This window comes from Ascaphus truei, chromosome 3 (assembly GCF_040206685.1).
Source record: "Ascaphus truei isolate aAscTru1 chromosome 3, aAscTru1.hap1, whole genome shotgun sequence".
Taxonomy (NCBI): Eukaryota; Metazoa; Chordata; class Amphibia; order Anura; family Ascaphidae; genus Ascaphus; species Ascaphus truei.
In genome coordinates, this window is record NC_134485.1 from 30,745,847 (window position 1) to 30,761,252 (window position 15,406).

The 15,406-nt window shown below is 44.6% G+C and overlaps 1 protein-coding gene across 6 annotated transcripts in view; it reads left to right on the plus strand.

Moving 5' to 3' along the window:
- GRIK1 (glutamate ionotropic receptor kainate type subunit 1) overlaps window positions 1-15,406 on the plus strand; it is a 376,065-nt gene that overhangs the window by 79,840 nt on the left and 280,819 nt on the right. The gene's annotated exons all lie outside the window — the stretch shown is intronic.

A 15,406-nucleotide genomic window follows, 5' to 3' on the forward strand; every position in this document is an offset into this window, starting at 1 on the left:
TTGTTTTATTCGGAATGCATTCGGTTTACCTCTTGGTAACTGCTTCCATAATTTATTGCTAGTACTGTAGCAGTATTAATTAAACTCTTACTTCGCAAGTTCTCAGGAGACATGTAAATAAAGTACAGCAGGTATTTGCAGGATTTCTTTCCCCATTGCACTAACTATACAATTAGAAAACAAACTCACTGCAGTATTTTTTTTTTTTTGTTGCAGTACCTTATCTGTTTGGGACTAGAGATAATTTTTCCCTTTCAAATTAATTTAGAAGTTTGCTCAAAAGTCCCATTCTAGAAATTCGATGTTTTGGCTGCGTTCTCCTACACTGATTAATAAGGCTTATGAAATGATGAGAAAATGTATCTTTTCCTCTCCGCTGACTAAAATAGTTTAATGGATAAAAACATTTTTCCGTGAGATTCACATGCCCTGAAAAGCTTCGCTGGAATGTAATTTGAAATGTTCAAAGAGAAGACGGGCACACAAACAACTATGTTTAGAATAGAAAACCTTGGGCTATAATCAAAGTACTAAGTGTACCATTACAGCAAAGGAGGCTTGCTGCTAGCTCTCCGTCTTAACTGGAGAATCTGACAAACGAGGATTGTGTCAGAATGTTCACTGTTCTTTCTTAAATCTTTCCACGCCTAAGATGCTTAGGCACCGTTTTTACTGCATAAATGCATTTACAAAATTAGATCTAAACACTTTTAAAATAATTCAACCTTGTATTTTTTTTTTTCCTTCGCCGTTCTCATCAAAGAAGTATTTCTTACACAATGGGTTCCTGCTATTCCTATCAGTGCTCCCCATTTCGAGAGGACACACCATTCCGGAACTCCAAGGACAGTTTTACTGGGTTTTGAGCAGCGTGTTTTTCATATTGTTTTTCTTGTCGTTCACCACTATAAGCATATATTGGTTGTCAGCAACACATGAAAAAAAAAACACAAATGGTAAAGTTCCTGTGTTTTTATACGGATTTTAGGAATATCCAGAAGGGGGATATTAAGAACTCATTTATTTGGAGGGAGGTTTGAAGGGACATGTAAAAAGTCAATTAATCGTCATATTTTCTTCCCTGATATGAAAATGTCAGCATTCAGGTTTGACACATAAGAAACGTTTATTCAATATTGCTCAGAGATATACAGGCATACCCCGCTTTAACGTACGCAATGGGACCGGAGCATGTATGCAAAGCGAAAATGTACTTAGAGTGAAACACTGCCTTTTTTCACTTTACAATGCACGTACTGTACTGCAATCGTCATATACGTGCATAACTGATGTAAATAATGCATTTGTAACCAAAATAAATACAGTAGGCTTTATTGAAAGAAAATCTTTAAAGTCAGCTGATTTTTCTTACTAGTGCTGGCAGATGCGAAATGGATGAACGGAAAATTATGTAAAAATTATGTAGGAAGGATGAAGGAGAGGGCATACAGTATCTTCTACTGTACAGTATTTTTACTGTAACACAAAACAAAAAGCGATAAACAGCACTCAAAATTGGAATAACAAATGACTAAATACCGGGTGCAGCAGGAACAAGGAGGACCATAATTCCCCCGATAACAGTAACCAAATATCAACCAGCTTGGCTTACAGTGATGGATTTCACAGCCTCTACTGTATGTCAGTGATTCCCAACCTTTTTTGTTTGGAGGAACCCTTGAAGTATTTTGAAAAATCTCGGGGAACCCCTATCTGGCTGACACATATTAGGCCGCACTTATAGTGCTGGCGACATTGCATCAAAACAAATGTATTGACACCGTCGCGTGCGCTTATAGTAGGAGCGACAGGGCAGCGCGACGGCTTGGTCGCGATCACTGGAAGTCACTTCAATTTGATTTTTCTAGCAACCGCAGCATGACGTCAGCATCGCCGGCACTATAAGCGCGGCCTTAGGTTAATTTCACACCTCACGAGCCCCCTCTATTTCCCACCCTCTACCCATGTATTTCTGCCCTCCGTCTCACTCACTCTCCTCCCCTCCCGCCTCGCATGTATTTATCTCCCCTGTGTTTCACTCTTACTCCCTCTTTTCCTCACTCACTCCCCCCTCTCATCTCACTCGCTCCTACCTTCCGTCAATTACCCCACTCACTCAATCCCCCCCACAAAATACATACCAAAAATCAGGCCGCACAGGTAAAATCATCATCTCCCTCATATCACCCCCCTGCATCTCCCTCATATCAACCCCCTGCATCTCCCATATATCACCCCCCCTGCATCTCCTCATATCACCGCCCCTGCATCTCCCTCAAATATCCCCCCTTGAATCTCCCTCATATCACCCCCGCTGCATCTCCCTCATATCACCCCCTGCATCTTCCATATATCACCCCCCTGCATCTCCCTCATATCACCCCCTGCATCTTCCATATATCACCCCCCCTGCATTTCCCTCACATCATCCCCCCTGCATGTCCCTCACAACACACCCCTCCCCCCCTGCAAGTCCCATCTCCCTCTCTCCCCCACCTCAAGCGGCGGCGTGCAGGTTGCGGGCGGGCAGTATGCCTGTCTTGTATTTCATATCACACATGGCATGTGCTCTTCCAAGATGCCAACTTTGTCATTCCTTCCTTCTCTCTGCTGGAAATGTCCTGTCCTGTTAGATTCCAGTCCTGGTGTTATCCTGATCCCTGCTAATCTTAAATTCGGCTACATTTTTATGCAGAGAAAAACTATCCAGTAGACATTTCCTATTCTAAATTATCTGCGCATGGTCTTAACATGTTTGGTCTATGTCTTATAATGTATGACTTGTCACATCCCTTACTCTCATATAAGGAAATCAACTCAAACTTGTCTGACATTCAGAAGTCACAAATTGTCACAGATCTTTTTCTCTTACCAACTGCTGTCTGTAATATTATCTATCTAAGCCCCATCTTTAGGCGTTAATCACACCTATTTACTTCTCGGATATCCTCCCAACAGCTGCCATTACAATCAATCACTCATCTTAATTTCTTAGGATAGAATTTCTAACAGGACATATATATGTAGCGGTCATGTAAAATGGCTACAGTCATCTCTCCTGCTAACAGTAAGGCCTGGTAAGTTGTGGGCATGCCAGCAGTAATTATGGAGGTTTGCCCTCACATCCTGGTGGGGTGCCCTGTGTATGGATGGGAGTGGTCACATGCGCTGACTCCATGGTTAGTGATGTCAGAGGTGTGTCAGCTTCCAGAGTGTACATAAGGCACAGCACTGTGTCAAAAAGTAGTTCTAGTACAAGTTCAGCTAAGGGGAGGAGGAGTTCAAGTTTCAATCCTAGTCTGAGTTACTGGTTATGTTGTAGTAACTGTAAAGAGACTGTGTCCAGGGACCCGGCACAGGATAGAGATATCCCGGCTGGGATAGGGAATCCCTATTAAAGGAGAGCTCACCTTTCAAAGGGAAGCATTGACTCAAGATGAGTGGCTAGAGATTCTACTGCGTGGGGCAGCTAGCCCACCTCAATCAATAAAGATGCTCTTATTTGAACAACCTCTCGTGTACCTGTGTGGAGTGAGTTCCTCACCAGGATCATCCCCAAGTGACCGAAGGGACCCTGATGAGGTGGAGGCGCTGCACTGGAACTAGGTAGGACTCAGCACACTACCTCAGCTGCCTGTCTGGACGGGTCCTCCCCACACACCATCATGCGGGAGACTCAGGAGTCCTGTTGCCAACAGGTGCACCACCAGACACTACCACACTGTAATGGGGACCGGTTAGACCACAGGGGCCAATGTGAGATTGGGTGGGTCAGGCCGGTTCAGAAATACCGTTACATTTGGAGGCGAGCTGCTGAGATCAAATCTGTCATCAGGACAGGCTCTTGCTAGGCACACTGGGAAACAGGGAGAGAGTCTGCTGCCACTCTGTGCTGTGTAGGGACGGACCTAGGGGTGGTCAGGGGGCTGACGGGATATTGTCAGTTCGCAGGGACGACCTAGGTGCCTGAAAGGAGTGAGGGGTCTGGAGCCGGGCTATAGCTGACCGAGTCACCTTGAGGTAGTGCTAGTTGGTAGGACGCCAGAAGGGATAGCCTGTTAACGTGGTCAGGAATCCTGGAGAGGGTCTGCGCTAGGCTGACCAAGAGAGGTAGACGCCACAAGTACTGCATGGCAGAGCCAGAGTACTCTAGCCCATTCCAGACACTTACCATAGGGAGCACAGACTGGGAGGAAGGAGTTACAGCAGACACTGAGAGAGTGAGCCTAGCCTGAGGTAGTGCAACATGAGTCCAGCCTAGATCAGGTACACATGTGGTGGTGCATCTGAGCAATCTTTATTGCTGGTGTGTGTGGTTTATTTTTGGTGTGGTGGCTGCCCCGCAGAGCGGAGCCCCATGTACGATAATTGGTACGAGAGTGTGACAACCCAAGGAATGGAGGATCCGCGTGGTGCGGAGAGCCCAACATGGCGACCAGAGGCTGATGGGGAAGGCACCCGTGGCGTGCGCCCCACTGAAGAGCAAACTGTCGCTGAGCTGTCTTTAACTAATCTGCTCTGGAGTGGAGCGAAGGCCGTGGCTGCCCCGTTTTTATCCTGTCTGGGACACCGAGGAGCCACCCTTGAAAAGTGTGAGGACATTGTGATAACTGGGGGGGAACCCCGCGAGGAGAGCAAACAAACTGACATTTCGGGCTTAAAAGCCAACCAAAATGGCGGCTCCCGATTGCTAGGGAGACCGCATGGGCCAGTCGCAGAGAAATTGGCTGATACAGAACTTGCAAAGAGCTTTTGGGAATGGCGCGAACAGCAGAGCCCCGCCCTGATGGGGGGCATGGCGCGAAAGCTATGGCTGCGCCTGCATGGACAGTGACTCACTCGGCCCCTGTGCTGAGTCAACCGCTTAGTCTATGGGACCCTCCCCTGATTTCCACCAGGGGGAGTGACTTTCAATTATGGCCTGTGGGAATGCACCCACTGGGCCCAGGGACTGATATCCAGACGGCGCCACTACAAGAAGTAGTTCCGGCCGCGGAGGTAACGTGCAAAAAGGAGGGATATTTTGCACGAAAAGCAGCGGCTAGGAGAAGGCGGGAACTAGCCGCGGCCCAAGAATCCCACTCTGATGAGGAAATTGGCGTGAAAACGCAGACCGCGCCCACCAGGACTGAGAAAGGCGCGGCCTTAATTAAGGGGCATGATATTCCCCTGTGGGATCCGCCCATAATTGCAACCCCTGGGGGCGGGTTCCAGCTATGCCAGCGGAAGGAGGAGCCGAAGCAGGAAGTGGCTGGCCCAGAAGCCTCTACCGGTCAGTTGCGAGGAACCACTGACCTGGAGAGACCCATACTGAAAGTGGTCCCTACTAAAAGAATGGCCTGCTCCTCCACTGTGGGCTCGATGGTCTCCACCCAGCCCTACTCGGTACCCGGCGGGCTACTAGTAGTAAGGGTGGCAAATACCGAGACGGTGGTCGGGCTCTGCCTACAATGCGGGCTGCCCGGAGGCACTGTCAACTCGGTGGCACGTTGCCCACATTGCGGGACATTATATTTGTGGCCCATGCCCACATTTATACTTATTCAACCTGCTGACCCCCCGGGGGATACGGCTAGGCGCTCCGCCGAGTCCCCTGGCGCACTGTGGATCAGCCGTGCGAGTCCCGGAGAAAGGGGACTGGAGTCGACCAAGTCGGCTGGGTCAGTAGCAATCGAGACGGTCGGGTCACCCCCCGACCGCGCAGAGAAAAGACTTTCGCCACGCTCGGTGACCCCGAGATCAGGGAAGGGAGATTACTCCGACGAGGATCTCCGTGAGCTAGCGGTGGCGAAATCGGGACCCAAGAGGGACCCAGGACAGACGACACCCCGTGGGGTGAGTGGCAGTCTGGAGAACAGGGCGTCCCCCGAAGATCGGCGAGCCGAGAGACGGAGTCCCGCCGTCCCAGGACCTGGCGGCAACGGGAGAGAGACGCCAACGCCCCTGCGGACTGGTAAGAGAAGCAGCCCCATCACTTACCTTGTCCCGGCAGACAGCGCAGCGGAGGAAGGGCCGTACCAGGCCCAAGACGCACATGGAGAGGCGGCATCACTTCCGGTGAAGACGACGGCGGAGCTTCCGGATGTCGTCATCGAAGAAGAGATCCCGAATGGGGATCCGACCCGAGATGGCGGCGTTTCCGGTTCCGGGGAGGACATCACTTCCGGTGGTGACGGCGGAACCGCTGGGAACGACGCAGCGACGCTTCGGCGATCGGGGGAAGGTCCCCGATCACCTCAAAGGCCCAGGAGTTGGATGGGCGATCCGAGGACTGAGGAGGGTGAGATATCCTCATTAGACCAGTCTACGGACAGCCGGGAACGGGTCGTAACCCCGTGGGGTCCCATCACTTGCCCTTATGCCCCATCCCATGCCCTAGGTTAAACCCCTGCCCCCGTCACCTGTTCCACGGGATCCCCGCCTAGCTTGGAATCGGTGGACATACCCTCGGAGGAGGAGGTGAAACGGACTGGGGGGAGACAGCGCAGTTGCGCTACGGAAGGCACTTCTCGGGGGGGGGAAGAGTTGAGAGTGGCCGCGGTAGGCCGGAGGTTGCCCCCTGTAGCTCCTGACCCAGTGAAAAAGGCCCCGGGATCTTACAGGTGGTCTGTACCGCGATCGGCACGGACATCGGGGTATTTTCCCTGGAGGATGATAGTGATTCAGGGGAGTCACACAAATTCAGAGAGCACCGTTGGTGGGCCCCACTATTTGAAGGGTACTCTGCATGGATGGACCGCACTCGGTTCCTCATCCGGCGAGAAGATATAGTGGATTACTGGTGGGCTGCGGGAGAGTTCACCCCTGAGCAAAGGGATAGAGAGTTGCAGGAGCGATGGCTGCAGATCGAGCATAGGGAGATAGAACCCATGGGTCCCAGCATCCTGTCAGATCCCGTGGACCCTGATGAGCCCCTATCATGGGTGTTACCTGGGAGGGCCGGTAGGGCTGACCTGACCAGGATAACTAGGGCCGAGCGGGCCATAACGGCTCGTTATAAGTCATCCCACAGGTTGGAGTACCCGTATGTCCCTGAGCCTCTCATGGACGAAATAGAGGAAAACAGAGGGAGGTGGCTTAGGGAGGCCATTGAAATGTACTTAGTCGGAAGGGGAAGTGCAGTGGTAGGGAAGAAGGCCGAGGAGCGGATAGAGCACTTAGTACACATATGGGGCATAGGAAGGAACATCTACAAACATAAGGTGACCTATAGGCCCGAGAGGGGACTGCCGAGACATTACTATGTTACGGTCCTGGATATGGGTGGTAGGGAGGTAAGAAAACCTGACCCCAGTCACTACTTTTAGGAGGTACTATGTATTACGCGGGTTCGTGGCTGCTGGTCGGGGCGGGCTTGGCGGAGTGTACTGTAGAAATTGTTCTGTATGCATTATGAAAATTTGTAAGATGTTCTAATTATGTTTTGTGTTTCAGTGCTTCCTGGAAAAGGGTAAACAAATTTAGGTCCCAGCGAGGTCGATGGGATTCACCAGGGGGAGAATATAGCGTCATGTAAAATGGCTACAGTCATCTCTCCTGCTGACAGTAAGGCCTGGTAAGTTGTGGGCATGCCAGCAGTAATTATGGAGGTTTGCCCTCACACCCTGGTGGGGTGCCCTGTGTATGGATGGGAGTGGTCACATGCTCTGACTCCATGGTTAGTGATGTCAGAGGTGTGTCAGCTTCCAGAGTGTACATAAGGCACAGCACTGTGTCAAAAAGTAGTTCTAGTACAAGTTCAGCTAAGGGGAGGAGGAGTTCAAGTTTCAATCCTAGTCTGAGTTACTGGTTATGTTGTAGTAACTGTAAACAGGGACCTGGCACAGGATAGAGATATCCCGGCTGGGATAGGGAATCCCTATTAAAGGAGAGCTCACCTTTTAAAGGGAAGCATTGACTCAAGATGAGTGGCTAGAGATTCTACTGCATGGGGCAGCTAGCCCACCTCAATCAATAAAGATGCTCTTATTCGAACAACCTCTCGTGTACGTGTGTGGAGTGAATGTACAGAGAGGAGCACCACCGAGGAGTTCCTCACCAGGATCATCCCCAAGTGACCGAAGGGACCCTGATGAGGTGGAGGCGCTGCACTGGAACTAGGTAGGACTCAGCACACTACCTCAGCTGCCTGTCTGGACGGGTCCTCCCCACACACCATCATGCGGGAGACTCAGGAGTCCTGTTGCCAACAGGTGCACCACCAGACACTACCACACTGTAATGGGGACCGGTTAGACCACAGGGGCCAATGTGAGATTGGGTGGGTCAGGCCGGTTCAGAAATACCGTTACATATACAACTGGAGATACTATTAAGTTTGGAAGTCGTCGTCGTCCTCCTCCTCTATCCCCCACTTTCGATTATTTTATATTTAACCTTCTTATTTAGTGCACTTTTTACTTTTATTTAAAGTACACTGATTTCCGGTTTTTGCTTATATTTGTTTGTCCGGCTTTCTTTTTCCTCTTATGAAAATGTCATTCATCTGATTGGCCGGCTACGCCAGCTAATCAGTTCACAGCCGGTCAAAATAGTCCTCCACCACACAAAAGCCCTATTTCAGGCTCTAGAGGGAGTTGGAACCACCGTCAGGTCATTCCACTTCTAAAGCAAGTCCATTCCGGGGGATTTGCATGTTAAACCGTGCGGTTTGTTACTTTTTATAGATGTGATTTGCAATGGAGAATATCACTTTTTCTCACATTTCATCCCGCTTCTTGTGAACATGAAAAAATATGCGGTTAGGCAATGAAAACTTTGGGGCTACTAGAATAAGCCCCTAAGTCTTATGAGTCTATGAAGTTTGGCGCAAAATTTGGCCATCTGTAATAATTTGTAGGATTGAATTATTTCTGAAGTGCAAAGTAAGAAGTGCTTTAAGCGCTAAGGCCTAATAATAGCTAAATATGAGAGAGAGAGAGAGAGAGAGAGAGAGAGAGAGAGAGAGAGAGAGAGAGAGAGAGAGAGAGAGAGAGAGAGAGAGAGAGAGAGAGAACGAACTAAAAGCATCTAAAAAAAGAGTATCTAAAATACAGAAGCACAAAATTCCAGGGACTAGAACAAACTGTGATATCAATAAATAAACTGAGAAAAAGACATTTTCAGAATTACTTATGTCATGTACGTTTGTAGTCTCTGTTGAGCAAGATCACAAATGACCCTCTAGCCAGATTGTAGCGTTTGAGTAGCTCTACTAACCCCATTTTTACAATATCCATAAATGATCTGACTGGGAGCCTGGCGGAGAGAGTTGGGAATATTGCAGAGGGCACATGAGCACTAATTAACGTCCTGCCAGAGTTAGGGCTGCGCTGCAAAATGCAAACTGTGGCTGTTGTACAAAGTAAGAACACATTTAATTAGCCTTATCTTTCGGTCAAAACAACTGTCTGTTAGTGGGTTTATTGGCTATGCACTTCTTTAACCCAGGCTGTGCTAAAAGCTGTGTAATGCAGCATGTATAAGGTTAGAGGAGTCCCAAGCCTGTCCTCACTAACACTGCCTCCCTCGGCAGTGTCCTACTGCGAGTCGCTGCCCTGCTACAACCCGGAAGTAGAAGTCCAATACAGGGCTCTCTCGCGAGATCACTACTCAGGAAGTGCTGGCTCTGGCTGGATAATAGAAATGAACCCCCGATAGGCTATAGGTACCACTCTCCAAGACCGAGTGTGTACCCTATATTCTATGCAACCCCTCAACGCGTTTCGCGCGATCTTGCGCTTCGTCAGGAGGTAGTATACATCTCAGGGGGCTGCCTTATATAGGCCACCACTCCCCTAATCATGCTAAATCTCATACACTTGTGCATACTTGTTACAATGAATAATTAATGATCCTGTGATTAGACAAATACTCTCAACATGACATACATAACAACAAATCAATATTATCTTATACATTCGATTTAAAACTTTTTCCCCTAAAATTTACTTTCAAATTACTGTAAATGTTCCCTAAAATACTCCCTAAATTGTACATAGATCCTTAGATCATTCACCTGCTAGTCAGCATGTTGGAATTGCCTACTCTAATAAAACTTAATCTAGTTATAGATCACTAAACATGTTTTATATTACAGTTTATATATAAAATATCTTTATTCTCTTTCACCTATTTAAAAATTAATTAAAAAGTACCAACTAGAATTTTAAAAAACTGTTCAAATTAAAAACCATTATTTTACTTGTTATAAAATTGGTGTCCATATAGCTATCTCAGGAAGGGATTTAACTCTATCATGTCATTCAGGCCATCAGGCATTTTACTTTTGAGTGTGTATATCCAAAATTGTTCGCGTTGGAGTAACTTTAAATCTCTATTCCCTTTTCTAATGTCTTTTTGGACTATCTCTAAACCTCTAAACCTTAGACCTTCAGGTAACCCATTGTGGTAGTGTAAGAAATGTAGGGACAGATTGTGTACTTTTTTGCCATGTTCCACATTGCGTTTGGCGTTTCTAATACCGTTCACATGTTCGCCAATTCGCACTTTTAGTGGTCTTATAGTTTTCCCAACGTAACATTTATTACATGGACATGTGATAATGTACACTATAAAATTTGTTTGACATGTAATAAAATCTTTAATTTTATATTCTGACCCTGTTTGTTGATTCACAAAGACCTTATCAGTGGACATGTATGGGCACATTACACATTTCCCACATTTGAAATTACCCAAAGGTTTCGTCAAAAAGTGTGTTTGCTTTAAAACTTTAGATCCCTTTAAAAAACTAGGGGCCAAAATATTTTTTAAATTTTGTGCCTTCCTAAAAATAACCTTTGGTTTATCCTTAAGTTTTTTGCCTAGAATGGGATCCATTTTTAACACCTCCCAATGTTTGTTCACCAAGTGTCTAATTTTGGATTCCTGTTTACAAAAGTCTGTTATAAACATAGGTGTTGTATCATTACTATCGGATCTCACTTTTCTTTGTGGTGCTAGTAGTGTGTTTCTGGGTCTATTTTCACTTTTGATAAAGGATTTCTGTATTAGATCTTTATCATAACCTTTCTCTATAAAGCGCTGTCTTAAAATGTTAGATTGTTCATTGAAATCCTTAGGTTCTGAACAATTTCGTTTCACCCGCAAAAATTGCCCATATGGTATATTATTGAGCCAATTTACAGAGTGATTGCTACTAAAGTCTAGATAAGAGTTAGCATCCACCTTCTTAAAAAAAGTTTTGGTAACTATACGGTTGCCTACAGCTTTTAGATTAAGGTCCAGAAAATTGATTTCTACAGAATTGGTATCTCCACTTAGAACAATATTTCTATCATTTTTATTTAAGAATGCAATGAATTTATTTAGTAAATCTTTAGTTCCAGACCAGATAATTAGAATATCGTCTATATACTTGCCATAATAAACCAGATATTGACGAAACTCATTATTAATCCACACAAAATCTTCTTCCCATTTGCCCATGAATAGCCCCGCATAGTTTGGGGCAAAGCGGGTACCCATAGCTGTTCCATTTACTTGGATAAAATGTTCACCCTCAAACAGGAAATAGTTATGTTGTAGAATGAACATGATGCTATCTACAATAAACTCCTGTTGTATGCTTGATAGCGTGTTATCGTTATTCAAGAAATGCGACACCGCCCTGGTCCCCAAACCATGTTCAATGCATGTATATAAAGAACTTACATCTAATGTTGCCCAAATAAAGTACTCCTCCCACTGGATCTTGTCCATTTCATTTAGGACTGCCCTACTGTCTTTAATGTAGGATGGAAGGGCCATAGTAATTGGTGCCAAGAAGGTATCTACATATTTCGACAGATTAGCAGTTAGGGAATTTATACCCGATATAATAGGTCGTCCAGGGGGGTTATTCAATGTTTTGTGGATTTTTGGGATATGATATAGTATAGGTACTCGTGGATGGCTATTATAGACATATTGGAATTCTTGGGAACTTAGAATGCCTTTCTCTTTTGCATCCCTTAGAAATCTATCTAGATATCCCAAATATTCATTTGTTGGATCTGTCCCTAGTTTCTGATATGATATTTTATCATTGAGGAGTCTATAGGCCTCACCTATATAGTCTTCGCGATTTTGTAGCACTGTACCGCCCCCTTTATCCGCTTGGCGTATAATTAATTGCCTATTTTCGTTTAGACTTTTTATAGCTTCCCTTTCATTGCGGGTAAGGTTGTCATTGGCCATGTAGTATCGATTGTTGTTACATAGTGTTCGAATCTCCTGTTCTACTAATTTGCCAAATAGTTCTATATATGGCCCTTTTGATTCATGGGGATAAAAAACAGATTTAGGTTTTAGACCTGTATGTACAGTGTTTTTCCCCAGGTCACTTTCCTCATATAAACTTAGCAGGTTATGGTAGGTATTTTCGATTTCAAATGAGGCATCGTTATTAGATGTGTGGGGGTTGGTTTCATTAGGAGATGTACCACTGACATTATTGTGATTATCATTGATTTCAAATAGATCAATCCATTCACTTTCGTTGTTCCAATCACTAGGTGTGTCCCCCCTAAGTGATGGGGTTAAATCTTGGTCGGGGACTGGATCTCCCTCATTTAACCTGGACTCATCTCTCAAAACCTCCCTCCTCATATCATTGTTTGTCTGAAATTTAGCATAATGCCTTTTTAAAGTCAATTTCCTGACAAATTTCTGCAAATCTACATATAGGTTAAACTCATTTGGCCTGTTTATAGGTGAAAAGGATAACCCTTTTTGGAGGACACTCAGTTGGGATCTTGTGAGTTTAAACCTAGATAGGTTATAGATCCCTTTGTTTTTTAGCATATCCTCTGTAATATCACTGTCCATGAGCTGGTTTATTCCCTTATTCCTTTTGCTCCTACCGCCCCTAACACCTCTCTTTCCCTTCCTCCTCTCAACCATGGTAGTAGGCCCGGAGATTTGGTGGGCAATAATTGTTTGGGTATCGCCCCCATCTCTAGATGGGATCCTCTCCCTAAAAAAGGAACTGAAGTTGAGGTAGATGGATTAGGGGAAAAGGGTGAGGTGGAGGGTCGAGAGAGGGCTCTTGATGTGTTTGTGACATCTAGTTCTATATTCTGCTCCACTAACTCCCCTAATGTTTGAAAGGCATTCGAGATAGGAATGGGTTGGATATCAGGAAGGCAATTCGCCACTATATGTGTTCCCCCTCTTTTGTCCACAGTTCTCCACTGGTAGGGAGCAGATGGACCTATGTATTTTCCAATCTGTGCTGTGTCTAGCCCCTTAGGAATATATTTGTTTTTATTATTACTTTTCTTTTTATTATTATTCTTATTCTTCCTTTTATATTTCTTGTTAGTTGTATTAGTTAAATTAGTCTGAGGCTCACAGTTAGTGTTGCTCTGCATAAGACCTCCCTTTTCCCCTGGAATCCCTATATCTATCAGCGTTTGCGATGGGACTATATTTTGTACCTCTAGCTGCTCATGATTATTACACGCTGTGGCAAAGAATTCCTCATACGGATCCTCTTGATTGCCTACCTTATTTTGATTTGTATTTTTGGCCCAATTGTATTGTTTGTTATTTACATAATCCATTTTATCCCTTATATATTTCGTCTTCTTATTACTCATTTGTTTGGCCTCATAATCATCTATTCTTTTTTCTAGCTGTTCCTCAAATTTAATCAAATCCTCCTGGTGGATTATAGAAATTATATTTGTTCTTATATTAGTAATTTTATTGTGTAGTTCTTCCAGAGCCACCTCCCGTTCATCAATAAGTAATTCTATAATTTTAAAGGAGCATTCATCCATTATTTCATGCCACTTGTTAAGAAACAAAGCATCTTCACGGCCATAGGTGGGAAGTTTTAACAACCTTAGTCCCCTAGGGATCCTCTGAACTTTAACTGCTAGTTCTAAACTGAATTTATCCCACCACAGTTTTGTCTCTAAGGCCATATATTTTTCTAATAGGAGGCATAGCTGATTGACATCCTGTGTATCATTTATAACCTCTGTGTTTTTGCTATCCTGAAAAAATGACTCTGCTTGCTCTCTCCTAGCAATACTATTTTCAAACACCCGAGCCATATCTTACTACTAAAAGTTATCCTGGTTTATCTGTGTTTGTTCCCTAGTGATTGATAAAAAACTACAGATTGCCTAAAAAGTACAGATTGCCTAATTTCTACTAACCAGCAAGTTGTATCTACTTATACCATATAATTTCTACACATAAATTATAAAAAACACACATATACATGAAACAGGTCACAGCATCATCCAAAAGCAAATACTTAATTGGTTCTATATGAAGAACCCACTTCTATAGCCGTTAGTCACCTCTATGGATACTAAGGCATTTAAGATATGTGAACAATGTCTTTGAACAGATAGTCCTGAAGCACAACAGACAGCTGCAATGTCTCGATAAAGATCAAAAAAGTACCAAAGTTCCCAGCAGAAAAGGAGACTGCGCTCGTCTGTTCTCTCCTGGATATCTCTGTTTATCCACCTCTCCCCCGCAGCTCCCAAATCCTCCGGCGATCACCCGGGACAACAGTCAGAAATACAATAAAGTTGGAGCGCAGAGAGAAAAGGGTGGTGTTAGACAAAATCACTTTAATGGGTAAAATAACATTTAAAACTTACAATTAGTAAAGCTGCATCGCCCATGGGGTTCCCAAGCCTGTCCTCACTAACACTGCCTCCCTCGGCAGTGTCCTACTGCGAGTCGCTGCCCTGCTACAACCCGGAAGTAGAAGTCCAATACAGGGCTCTCTCGCGAGATCACTACTCAGGAAGTGCTGGCTCTGGCTGGATAATAGAAATGAACCCCCGATAGGCTATAGGTACCACTCTCCAAGACCGAGTGTGTACCCTATATTCTATGCAACCCCTCAACGCGTTTCGCGCGATCTTGCGCTTCGTCAGGAGGTAGTATACATCTCAGGGGGCAGCCTTATATAGGCCACCACTCCCCTAATCATGCTAAATCTCATACACTTGTGCATACTTGTTACAATGAATAATTAATGATCCTGTGATTAGACAAATACTCTCAACATGACATACATAACAACAAATCAATATTATCTTATACATTCGATTTAAAACTTTTCCCCCTAAAGTTTACTTTCAAATTACTGTAAATGTTCCCTAAAATACTCCCTAAATTGTACATAGATCCTTAGATCATTCACCTGCTAGTCAGCATGTTGGAATTGCCTACTCTAATAAAACTTAATCTAGTTATAGATCACTAAACATGTTTTATATTACAGTTTATATATAAAATATCTTTATTCTCTTTCACCTATTTAAAAATTAATTAAAAAGTACCAACTAGAATTTTATAACAAGTATATAACAAGTAAAATAATGGTTTTTAATTTGAACAGTTTTTTAAAATTCTAGTTGGTACTTTTTAATTAATTTTTAAATAGGTGAAA